This window comes from Ranitomeya imitator, chromosome 3 (assembly GCF_032444005.1).
Source record: "Ranitomeya imitator isolate aRanImi1 chromosome 3, aRanImi1.pri, whole genome shotgun sequence".
NCBI classification, from domain to species: Eukaryota; Metazoa; Chordata; class Amphibia; order Anura; family Dendrobatidae; genus Ranitomeya; species Ranitomeya imitator.
Genome location: NC_091284.1, coordinates 355345370 through 355358615, shown reverse-complemented (window position 1 = coordinate 355358615; position 13246 = coordinate 355345370). Strand labels below are relative to the sequence as shown.

Here is a 13246-nt window from a genome sequence, read left to right as displayed (position 1 = left end):
GCCTCTCATAACAGTTGTCCTCCTTCGCTGAAAAAAGCTATGCCGCCTGTGTACTCCTCTTACCAATTTTGAACTGCTTTGAGCCAACTTTTTTATTTTGGGCCTACTACGTCTGTCTGCGCCACTCATTACAGCTTTCCTCCATTGAACAAAGCTAAGATGCCTGTTTTATCCTGTTACCAATTTTGAACTGCTTTGAGCAAACTTTTTTATTTTAGGCCTACTAAGTCTGTCTGTGCCACTCATTACAGCTGTCCTCCATTGAACAAAGCTATGCCGCCTGTGTACTCCAATTACCAATTTTGAACTGCATTTAGCCTACTTACTTATTTAGGCCTACTAACTGTGTCTGCCTCCCATTACAGTTGTCCTCCACTGAACAAAGCTGAGCGTCAATTTTCACCGTTTCAGATATTAAACTGCATTTGGCCTACTTGTTTGGTTGGGCCTACTAACGGCGTCTGCCGCTCCTTGCTTTTCTCCTCCACTGAACAAAGCTGAGCCACAATTTTCACCGTTTCAGATATTAAACTGCATTTGGCCTACATGTTTGGTTGGGCCTACTAACAGTGTCTGCCGATCCTTGCTTTTCTCCTCCACTGAACAAAGCTGAGCCGCCTGTTTACTCCTGTTAACAATTTTGAACTGCATTTAGCCTACTTACTTATTTAGGCCTACTAACTGTGTCTGCCTCCCATTACAGTTGTCCTCCACTGAACAAAGCTGAGCCTCAATTTTCACCGTTTCAGATATTAAACTGCATTTGGCCTACTTGTTTGGTTGGGCCTACTAACGGTGTCTGCCGCTCCTTGCTTTCCTCCTCCACTGAACAAAGCTGAGCATCAATTTTCACCGTTTCAGATATTAAACTGCATTTGGCCTACTTGTCTGGTTGGGCCTACTAATGGTGTCTGCCGCTCCTTGCTTTTCTCTTCCACTGAACAAAGCTGAGCCTCAATTTTCACCGTTTCAGATATTAAACTGCATTTGGCCTACTTGTTTGGTTGGGCCTACTAACGGTGCCTGCCGCTCCTTGCTTTTCTCCTCCACTGAACAAAGCTGGGCCTCAATTTTCACCGTTTCAGATAGTAAACTGCATTTGGCCTACTTGTTTGGTTGGGCCTTATAACGGTGTCTGCCGCTCCTTGCTTTTCTCCTCCACTGAACAAAGCTGAGCCTCAATTTTCACCGTTTCAGATATTAAACTGCATTTGGCCTACTTATTTGGTTTGGCCTACTAACGGTGTCTGCCGCTCCTTGCTTTTCTCCTCAACTGAACAAAGCTGAGCCTCAATTTTCACCGTTTCAGATATTAAACTGCATTTGGCCTACTTGTTTGGTTGGGCCTACTAACGGTGTCTGCCGCTCCTTGCTTTTCTCCTCCACTGAACAAAGCTGAGCCTCAATTTTCACCGTTTCAGATATTAAACTGCATTTGGCCTACTTGTTTGGTTGGGCCTACTAACGGTGTCTGCCGCTCCTTGCTTTTCTCCTCCACTGAACAAAGCTGAGCCTCAATTTTCACCGTTTCAGATATTAAACTGCATTTGGCCTACTTGTTTTGTTGGGCCTACTAACGGTGTCTGCCGCTCCTTGCTTTTCTCCTCCACTGAACAAAGCTGAGCCTCAATTTTCAACGTTTCAGATATTAAACTGCATTTGGCCTACTTGTTTTGTTGGGCCTACTAACGGTGTCTGCCGCTCCTTGCTTTTCTCCTCCACTGAACAATGCTGAGCCTCAATTTTCACTGTTTCAGATATTAAACTGCATTTGGCCTACTTGTTTGGTTGGGCCTTCTAACGGTGTCTGCCGCTCCTTGCTTTTCTCCTCCACTGAACAAAGCTGGGCCTCAATTTTCACCGTTTCAGATATTAAACTGCATTTGGCCTACTTATTTGGTTTGGCCTACTAACAGTGTCTGCCGATCCTTGCTTTTCTCCTCCACTGAACAAAGCTGAGCCGCCTGTTTACTCCTGTTAACAATTTTGAACTGCATTTAGCCTACTTACTTATTTAGGCCTACTAACTATGTCTGCCTCCCATTACAGTTGTCCTCCACTGAACAAAGCTGAGCCTCAATTTTCACCTTTTCAGATATTAAACTGCATTTGGCCTACTTGCTTGGTTGGGCCTACTAACGGTGTCTGCCGCTCCTTGCTTTTCTCCTCCACTGAACAAAGCTGAGCCTCAATTTTCACCGTTTCAGATATTAAACTGCATTTGGCTTACTTGTTTGGTTGGGCCTACTAACGTTGTCTGCCGCTCCTTGCTTTTCTCCTCCACTGAACAAAGCTGGGCCTCAATTTCCACAGTTTCAGATATTAAACTGCATTTGGCCTACTTGTTTGGTTGGGCCTTCTAATGGTGTCTGCCGCTCCTTGCTTTTCTCCTCCACTGAACAAAGCTGAGCATCAATTTTCACCGTTTCAGATATTAAACTGCATTTGGCCTACTTATTTGGTTTGGCCTACTAATGGTGTCTGCCGCTCCTTGTTTTTCTCCTCCACTGAACAAAGCTGAGCCTCAATTTACACCGTTTCAGATATTAAACTGCATTTGGCCTACTTGTTTGGTTGGGCCTACTAACGGTGTCTGCCGCTCCTTGCTTTTCTCCTCCACTGAACAAAGCTGAGCCTCAATTTTCACCGTTTCAGATATTAAACTGCATTTGGCTTACTTGTTTGGTTGGGCCTACTAACGTTGTCTGCCGCTCCTTGCTTTTCTCCTCCACTGAACAAAGCTGGGCCTCAATTTCCATCGTTTCAGATATTAAACTGCATTTGGCCTACTTGTTTGGTTGGGCCTTCTAACGGTGTCTGCCGCTGCTTGTTGTTCTCCTCCACTGAACAAAACTGAGCCTCAGTTTTCACTCTGTTTCAGATATTAAACTGCATTTGGCCTACTTGTTTGGTTGGGCCTACTAACGGTGTCTGCCGCTCCTTGCTTTTCTCCTCCACTGAACAAAGCTGAGCCTCAATTTTCACTGTTTCAGATATTAAACTGCATTTGGCCTACTTGTTTGGTTGGGCCTACTAACGGTGTCTGCCGCTCCTTGCTTTTCTCCTCCACTGAACAAAGCTGAGCCTCAATTTTCACTGTTTCAGATATTAAACTGCATTTGGCCTACTTGTTTGGTTGGGCCTACTAACGGTGTCTGCCGCTCCTTGCTTTTCTCCTCCACTGAACAAAGCTGAGCCTCAATTTTCACTGTTTCAGATATTAAACTGCATTTGGCCTACTTGTTTGGTTGGGCCTACTAACGGTGTCTGCCGCTCCTTGCTTTTCTCCTCCACTGAACAAAGCTGAGCCGCCTGTTTACTCCTGTTACCAATTTTGAACTGCATTTGGCCCACTTTATTACTTGGGCCTACTAACTGTGTCTGCCACTCATTACAGTTGTCCTCCACTGAACAAAACAAAGCTGCCTGTTTAGTCCTGTTACCACTTTTGAACTGCATTTAGCCTACTTTATTATTTGGGCCTATATCTGTGTTTCCTCCGCATCCTGCCTATTGGCCAGCCACTGCTAGATGAGTCTGCTGGTAGATTGACCCAAACTACTACATTCCCCTTGCACTCTACACAGCCAGAATCTGACCCTGCTGAAAGTCAGGTTCCCCTTCCCACATACTATACCACCTTACACGGGGACAAAGAGGAAGGTGCAGATGAAAGTGCAGGTTCCTTCATCAGGTGGGGGGCATACTCGTTGGCACTGGCACAGGGCCCCTCATAGTACGCAAAAGTGTCTCTGGCAGTGGGAGGCGCCACCCGCCATCAAACACACCGCCGTACTATGAAGGGCCCTGTGCCAGTGCCAACTAGTGAGCCCCCCCTGCTTGCTCAGGATCGCAGCACTTGCAAAGTTGAAATACTAAGGCCATGTTCACACAGTGCGTTTTTTACTGCGGAACCGCAGCGGTTTTGCCGCTGCGGTTCCGCAGCTGTTTTCCATGCAGGGTACATAACAATGTAACCCTATGGAAAACAGTCACTGCTGTGCACATGATCCGGAATTTCGTTTAAAAAGCCGCGCAGAATAGCTGCGGCAAAAAAGAAGGAGCATGTCACTTCTTTTTCCTAAACCGCAGCGGTTCTGCACCCATAGACCTCCATTGTGAGGTCAAAACCGCAGTAAAACCCGCAGATCAAAAATATATCTGCGGGTTTTACTGCGATTTGATGTGCAGAACCGCTGCAGCAGGAAGTGCGGGGGAGCGGGCGGAAGTGCGTGGGCGGAGTGTGGCTGCCCCCCCGTGCTCCGATCCCGCCCCCCGTGCTCCGATGCCCCCCCCCCCGTGCTCCAATGCCCCCCCCAGTGCTCCGATGCCCCCCCCCGTGCCCTAATTTCCCCCCCTTATACTTACCCGGCGTCCCGGTGTCCGTCCGGCCGTCTTCTCCCTGGGCGCCGCCATCTTGCAAAATGGCGGGCGCATGCGCAGTGCGCCCGCCGAATCTGCCGGCCGGCAGATTCGCTCCAAAGTGCATTTTGATCACTGAGATATAATCTATCTCAGTGATCAAAATAAAAAAATAGTAAATGACACCCCCCCCACTTTGTCACCCCCATTGGTAGGGACAATAAAAAAATTAAGAATTTTTTTTTTTTTTTTCACTAAGGTTAGAATAGGGGTAGGGGTAGGGTTAGAAAACTGCATAAAAAAAAGGATCAAAAAACGCATCAAAAAACGCATCATAAAAGGACAAAAAAGGACCAAAAAAAGGACCTGCGTTTTCTGCCAAGAGCTGCAGTTTTTTAAAAAAACAGTCCTGAAAAAAAAAGGATGGTAATCCTGAACGTGTGAACATACCCTTACCTCTCCTTGCTCCACTGCCGTGACATAGTCCGCATTTCCCGGGCCCACGAAAATCTTGAGCCAGCCCTACCCCCCCACAACTTTAGCCAAATGAGCCCCTGTTTTCAATGCCTAACTATTATTATAAAGTAAATTAAGATTGACAAGCTTAAAGTGAAGGTGCCGTGATTTTAATTTTTGTATTAATAATTATTGATTATACAATCAATTTTATTTAATACAAAATTAAATTAACTACTTTAATAGTTTTTTATTTATTGACATTTGTGTGTGCCACTGGGGGCTGCCATTTTGACTAGTGGGGGTGTGTGTGTCTGGGAACGACACTTGCACTCCTCACTTACGGCACACATGGACATAGGAGCCAACAGTCGGACCCCGACCGCATCTCTTACATTGAGGCCGCTCCTCCTGCCTCTCAGCTGTGACCTGGACACGCCCACTGGGCTGCTACGTCACAGCTGTGAGAGGAGCTGTGAGAGGAGATCGCGGCCATTTTGTTTGCTGTGGGCTGCGAGGACAGAAGATGTTGAGGAGAAGCTGCTGGGAGCGAGGGTTTGGGGTAAGTATCTGCAGCATTAGCAGTGATCACAGCCTGTACTTATTACAGTACAGGCTGCGATCACTGCCGACCTGCCCTGTGTTGCTGAAAACTTCCTCCCTCAGTCCAGGGGCAGGAAATCCCCCAGCAGCAGCAGTGTGTCTCCCTGTACATGGAGCGTTATGTGTGCAGCACTGATCTGTGGCAACACTTCATCACCCCACACAGTGACTGTCCCTGTAGATTGCAGCCTGGAGTCTGAAGCCCCATGATTCTCTGCAGCAGGGGATCCCTCCTGGTTACAAGGGGCGGCACCCAGGCTGGCCTGTAATGGTTAACCCTTCCCTGCCTGCAGCTGTGCATGGTGCAGGGGGATCAGTGTGCAGGCAGGCAGCAGCCTGGGGGCTTCACCTATGGATCAGGTGGGAGGTCTGCACAGTGTAAAGAGGTGGGCTATGGTTGGCACAGTAATAGTGTTCTAACATTTGGGCTATGGTTGGCACAAGGAAGCAGACCCAGGGGGTGATGACACTCAGCAAGCTCTAGCTGCTGTGTCACTACAAGTCCCAGCATGCCAGGACTGAGCTCCTAAGTGTTGTAGTCCTGCAGCTCCTCAGGTCTCCTGCCTGATCGTCCTACTATACAGTGCAGAGCAGAGGGCAGGTGGTCTGAGACTAGTGATCCAGGGAGCAGAAGAGGAAAGACTGAGACTGAGCCCTGACACCCACCCTAAGCTCACTGACCCACCCCATGCCCCCTGACACCCATCTCCTGCTCCCTGAAACCCACCTCAATCTCACCGACACCCCAAGCCTGCTGTCTTTCAGGACAAGCTGTGAGGATCGTCACCAGGGGCGTACATACAAATCATAGGGCGACATAGCATAAGGTCTAATTGCCCCCCCCGCCCAAAAAAATAAATAAATAATTGTGGGGGTCACAGAAGGGCATAGCTCACAACTTTCCTGCCTTTACATAATAAATATACCGCCATATATATTTATTACATAATACTGCCATATAGGTCATACATAATGCCGCCAGATATATCTATTACATAATACTGTAATATGGACGGAACGTAATGTTGCCATATATATATTTTTTGCATACTGCTGCCATATAGATCAAACATGATGCCACCATATAATGTATATTTTTTACATAATGCTGCCATATAGACCACACTTGATGCCGCTAATTATTATGTGTGACCTGTATGATGGCATTATGTGTGATCTATATGACAGTATTATATGTAATATGTATGGTTGTATTATGTTTGATCAGTATGGTGCAATAATATAAGAACTATATGACGGGATTATATGAGAACTGTATTGTGGGATTATGTGTGATCTATCTATGTGGCAGTATTATGTGAGAATTATATGGTGGTTTTATGTGTGATCTACATGGCGGTATTATGTGTGATCTGTATGTCAGTATTATATTCAGAAAGCGGACCCATTCTAGGGTGGTTCTGGCTGAGCACCTGCACGCGGGTCTGGGGTAATAGAGGGGACAGAATGACCTCCAGTTAGGTGTAGTCAGGGGAAGGCTGGTGAAGCAGCTGAAGAGAGGGGTCTCATTTTTATTGTTACTATATGGCTACATTTCCTTCCCAGCGTCACCCCGACTGTGCCTGTCGCCTCGCTTTCACACATTGCCAGGACAGGATGGGGAAGACAGGATCTGAGGAGGGGAATGGGGTCTGCATGCAAAGTCTGGATCAGAACAGGCCATCAATCCTCAGAAATGTTTCCTGGATTTCTGTGGAGCAGACGGTCCATCCAGGTGTGTATAAGACAGCGCTCTATGTATAATCCCTGGCTGCTCCGCGCACCAAACAGGGGGCCCCTATAGACCAGCACACTGCTCTCCTGAAATACTCTGTGCTGCTGTCACCCTGCTCCCTCCACCACATATCTCCCAGAATCCTTGCTGCCTGCCATGGTGACTGTCTACTTGTCAGTATAAGGCTGCTTTCACACTAGCGTCGGTACGGGCCTTTCACAGTGCGTCGTACTGACGCATGCTGTGAAAGAAATGCCCGACGTGGGCAGCGGAAGCAGTCTTGCGACGCTTCCGTTGCCCCATTGTAAGGTCTGGGCATGAGGGGGCGGAGTTTCGGCCGTGCATGCGCGGTCGAAAATGGTGGACTCGACGCACAAACGTTACATGCGTCGGTAATGTTAGTCTATGGGGAAAAACGCATCCTGCAGACAACTTTGCAGGATGCGTTTTTTCTCCTGAATGACGCATTGCACCGTACAGCCAAAATCGCTAGTGTGAAAGTAGCCTAAGGTTTGCCGTCCACGCTCAGTATTTGGTCAGTATTTTACCTCAGTATTTGTAAGCCAAATCCAGGAGTGGGTGATAAATGCAGAAGTGGTGCATATGTTTCTATTATACTTTTCCTCTATTTGTTCCACTCCTGGTTTTGGCTTACAAATACTGAGGTAAAATACTGACCAAATACTGATAGTGTGACGGCAGCCATACTCTGCAGTCACCAACAAAATGGCTGCTCACTGGGTCCCTGAATCTCATCCTCTCTAATCCCTTAGCAAACACCCAGAAGGGGAGGAGACATCACACAGGTCAGCAGACTCCGCCCATAATTACTGCAGTGCTGTAATGTGAGCTATTTGTACACTAGGTTTTTCTGAAATTTCAGCAGCTGCTCCCCCTAGTGTTGAAAAGTGGAAATTCCAAAACTTTTCAAATTATTTTTCATATTTTACTAAATTATAAACAAATGATAATATTTTTTAAGAAAATGTAATCATTAATTCTTTACATTTTTACAATTTCTGAAAAAAATTTTTTTTTTATGGCACCTTCCCTTTAAGAAATAAGAATCGATGTTTTTGGCATTAAAATGGGCACTGTAGGTGTTTTTCTGTCCTTCACTCACTGCCAACTTTGATTCCCCATTGACTTGCATTGGGTTTCGTGTTTCAGTCGGCCCCCGACTTTTCGCAATAATAGGCCGATTTCACCCGACCCGACTTTTGACAAAGTCGGGTTTCGCGAAACCCGACTCGATCATAAAAAAGTAAGTCGCTCAACTCTAATGAACATAATATACTAATGAAAAGAAAGAGATCTGCAGTCAATTGATTAACAGTGCATAAACAAAAAATAAAAAAGGTAGATAAAGCACATGTAATAAAAATCAATAAAACAATTTGGAGATATTGAATTGGTGACAATTCTTGGGTAGAAGGAATAAGATGTATAAGTAGTAAGATGTATAATTATGTGCTTAATTCTAAAACTCTGGGCAAAACCGTCAATGAAAAAGACCTGGGTGTATGGGTGGATGACAAACTCATATTCAGTGGCCAGTGTCAGGCAGCTGCTACAAAGGCAAATAAAATAATGGGATGCATTAAAAGAGGCATAGATGCTCATGAGGAGAATATAATTTTACCTCTATACAAGTCACTAGTTCGACCACACTTAGAATACTGTGCACAGTTCTGGTCTCCGGTGTATAAGAAAGACATAGCTGAACTAGAGAGGGTGCAGAGAAGAGCGACCAAGGTTATTAGAGGACTGGGGGGTCTTCAATACCAAGATAGGTTATTACACTTGGGGCTATTTAGTTTGGAAAAACAAAGACTAAGGGGTGATCTTATTTTAATGTATAAATATATGAGGGGACAGTACAAAGACCTTTCTGATGATCTTTTTAATCATAGACCTGAAACAGGGACAAGGGGGCATCCTCTGCGTTTGGAGGAAAAAAAGGTTTAAGCATAATAACAGACGCGGATTCTTTACTGTAAGAGCAGTGAGACTATGGAACTCTCTGCCGTATGATGTTGTAATGAGTGATTCATTACTTAAATTTAAGAGGGGACTGGATACCTTTCTGGAAAAGTATAATGTTACAGGGTATATACACTAGATTCCTTGATAGGGCGTTGATCCAGGGAACTAGTCTGATTGCCGTATGTGGAGTCGGGAAGGAATTTTTTTCCCCAATGTGGAGCTTACTCTTGCCACATGGGTTTTTTTTGCCTTCCTCTGGATCAACATATTAGGGCATGTTAGGTTAGGTTATGGGTTGAACTAGATGGACTTATAGTCTTCCTTCAACCTTAATAACTATGTAACTATGTAATTGGTGACAATATAATTTAATATTGAATAAAGATATTGCACTAAACCTGGGATGTAAACAAGATAATTCTGATTGCCATTCCACTGTAAGCATATGTGAAAAAAATGACATAAAATGCGAAGGAATAAAGAAAAAACAAATATATATACATGATTAATAATACAGACCAGACTACATCATTGAGATTGGACAATTCCTCCGCGAGCCACTCCAATGCGCTTTTCATGTCAGCAAATGTTGTCGTGAAATTATTATTATTTATTTTTATAGCACCATTGATTCCATGGTGATGTACATGAGAAGGGGTTACATACAAATTACAGATATCACTTACAGTAAGCAAACTAACAATTACAGACTGATACAGAGGGGCAAGGACCCTGCCCTTGCGGGCTTACATTCTACAGGATGGTGGGGATGGAGACAATAGGTTGAGGGTTGCAGGAGCTCCGATATTGGTGAGGCGGTAGCTTTGGTAGTGGTGAGGAGGCAGCAGGGTCAGTGCAGGCTGTAGGCTTTCCTGAAGAGGTGGATTTTCAGAAGGATTCTGAAGGATCCGAATGTGGTTGATAGTTGGACGTGTTGGGGCAAAAAATTCCAGAGGATGGGGATATTCGGGAGAAGTCATGGAGGGGGTTAGGTTAGGAGCGAATAAGTGTGGAGGAGAGAAGGATGTCTTGGGAGGACCGGAGATTACGTGAGGGAAGATATCGGGAGATTAGTTCAGAGATATATGGAGGAGACAGGTTATGGATGACTTTGTAGGTCAGTATTAGTAATTTGAACTGGATACGCTGAGGGAATGGGAGCCAGTGAAGAGATTTGCAGAGGGTGGAAGCGGAGGAGTAGTGAGGAGAGAGATGAATTAGTCGGGCAGCATTGTTAAGGATGGACAGGAGAGGTGCAAGGGTGTTAGCAGGGAGGCTACAGAAAAGGATGTTGCAGTAGTCAAGGCGGGAGGTGATGAGGGCATGCACAAGAATTTTAGTAGATTGACGGTTGTGGAAAGGATGGATTCTGGAGATAGTTTTGAGCTGGAGGCGACAGGAGGTGGAAAGAGCTTGATTGTGCAGTTTAAAGGACAGGGCAGAGTCAAGGGTTACTGTTATGACCTGGTGGTTAGGAGCACCCGGAATGACCTGATAGTTAAACCTCATACAGGACGAGCTCTGGGATGTGGGAGCTCTGCTGACCGCAAGCCCTAATCCTATCACACACACTAAAAATAGCCGTGGAGCGCTCCTGACGCTCCCTAGGCGCCTCGTCACAGCCTAAGATCTAGCTAGCCCTAGAGATAGAAAATAAAGCCTACCTTGCCTCAGAGAAATTCCCCAAAGGTAAAGGAAGCCCCCCACATATATTGACTGTGAGTAAAGATGGAAGTCACAAACGCAGAGATGAAACAGGTTTCAGCAAAGGGAGGCCAGACTTACTAAATAGACAGAGGATAGGAAAGGTAACTTTGCGATCAGCACAAAAACCTACAAAAGACCACACAGAGTGTGCAAAAAAGACCTCCGCACCGACTCACGGTGCGGAGGGGCCACTCTGCATCCCAGAGCTACCAGCTAGCAAGGCAAAATCATGATAACCAGCTGGACAAGAAAACAATGAACAAATAATGACTATCAGGAACTTAGCTTCTGCAGGAGAAGGCAGGTCACCAGAAAGATCCAGGAGCGAACTGAACCAATGCAAAAACATTGACAGCTGGCATGGAGTAACGATCTGAGAGGAGTTAAATAGAGCAGCCAGCCAAAGAATAACCCACGTCACCTGTGTAAGGCACCTCAGAAGCAGCAGCTTCACTCATAGCCACCAGAGGGAGCCCATAGACAGAACTCGCCAAAGTACCATTCACGACCACAGGAGGGAGTTTGACAACAGAATTCACAACAGTACCCCCCTTTGAGGAGGGGTCACCGAACCCTCACCAGAGCCCTCAGGCCGATCAGGATGAGCCAAATGAAAGGCACGAACAAGATCGGCAGCATGAACATCAGAGGCAAAAACCCAGGAATTATCTTCCTGACCATAACCCTTCCACTTGACCAGGTACTGGAGTTTCCGTCTCGAAACACGAGAATCCAAAATCTTCTCCACCACATACTCCAACTCCCCCTCGACCAACACCGGGGCAGGAGGATCAACGGAGGGAACTATAGGCGCCACGTATCTCCGCAACAACGACCTATGGAACACATTATGGATGGCAAAAGAACCTGGAAGGTCCAAACGAAATGACACAGGATTAAGAACTTCAGAAATCTTATATGGCCCAATGAAACGAGGCTTAAACTTAGGAGAGGAAACCTTCATAGGAACATGACGAGATGACAACCAAACCAAATCCCCAACACGAAGTCGGGGACCAACACAACGCCGGCGGTTAGCGAAACGTTGAGCCTTCTCCTGGGACAATGTCAAATTGTCCACCACATGAGTCCAAATCTGCTGCAACCTGTCCACCACCGCATCCACACCAGGACAGTCCGAAGGCTCAACCTGCCCTGAAGAGAAACGAGGATGGAAACCAGAATTACAGAAAAAAGGAGAAACTAAAGTAGCCGAGCTGGCCCGATTATTAAGGGCAAACTCAGCCAAAGGCAAGAAGGACACCCAATCATCCTGATCAGCAGAAACAAAGCATCTCAGATATGTCTCCAAAGTCTGATTAGTTCATTCGGTTTGGCCATTAGTCTGAGGATGGAAAGCCGAAGAAAAAGACAAATCAATGCCCATCTTAGCGCAAAAGGACCGCCAAAACCTCGAAACACACTGGGAACCTCTGTCCGAGACGATGTTCTCTGGAATGCCATGCAAACGAACCACATGCTGGAAAAACAATGGCACCAAATCAGAGGAGGAAGGCAATTTAGATAAGGGTACCAAATGGACCATCTTAGAGAAGCGATCACAAACCACCCATATGACCGACATCTTTTGAGAAACAGGGAGATCAGAAATAAAATCCATGGAAATATGCGTCCAGGGCCTCTTCGGGATCGGCAAGGGCAAAAGCAACCCACTGGCATGAGAACAGCAGGGCTTAGCCCGAGCACAAGTCCCACAGGACTGCACAAAAGAACGCACATCCCGTGACAAAGAAGGCCACCAAAAGGATCTAGCCACCAAATCTCTGGTACCAAAGATTCCAGGATGACCAGCCAACACCGAACAATGAACCTCAGAGATAACTCTACTAGTCCATCTATCAGGGACAAACAGTTTCTCCGTAGGACAACGGTCAGGTCTATCAGCCTGAAACTTCTGCAGCACCCGCCGCAAATCAGGGGAGATGGCAGACAAAATTACCCCCTCTTTAAGAATACCCGCCGGCTCCGGAACACCCGGAGAGTCAGGCACAAAACTCCTTGACAGGGCGTCAGCCTTCACATTCTTAGATCCCGGAAGGTATGAAACCACAAAATCAAAACGGGAGAAAAAGAGCGACCATCGAGCCTGTGTAGGATTCAACCGTTTGGCAGACTCGAGATAAGTCAAATTCATGTGATCCGTCAAGACCACCACGCGATGTTTAGCTCCTTCAAGCCAATGTCGCCACTCCTCGAATGCCCACTTCATGGCCAACAACTCCCGATTGCCCACATCATAATTGCGCTCAGCAGGCGAGAATTTTCTAGAAAAGAAGGCACAGGGTTTCATCACCGAGCCATCAGAACTTCTTTGCGACAAAACAGCCCCTGCTCCAATTTCAGAAGCATCAACCTCAACCTGAAAAGGGAGCGAAA

The 13246-nt window shown here is 46.3% G+C and overlaps 1 long non-coding RNA gene across 1 annotated transcript in view; it reads left to right on the top strand.

Annotated features, from left to right (window-relative positions):
* Positions 1-5174: 5174 nt before the first annotated feature.
* The window catches only part of LOC138672095 (uncharacterized), a 67110-nt gene continuing 59038 nt past the window's right edge, over positions 5175-13246 (top strand). Inside the window, exons 1-2 of the long non-coding RNA XR_011319573.1 lie at positions 5175-5380; positions 6988-7156. This is a non-coding gene — a long non-coding RNA (uncharacterized lncRNA). The remainder of the gene's footprint in view (positions 5381-6987; positions 7157-13246) is intronic.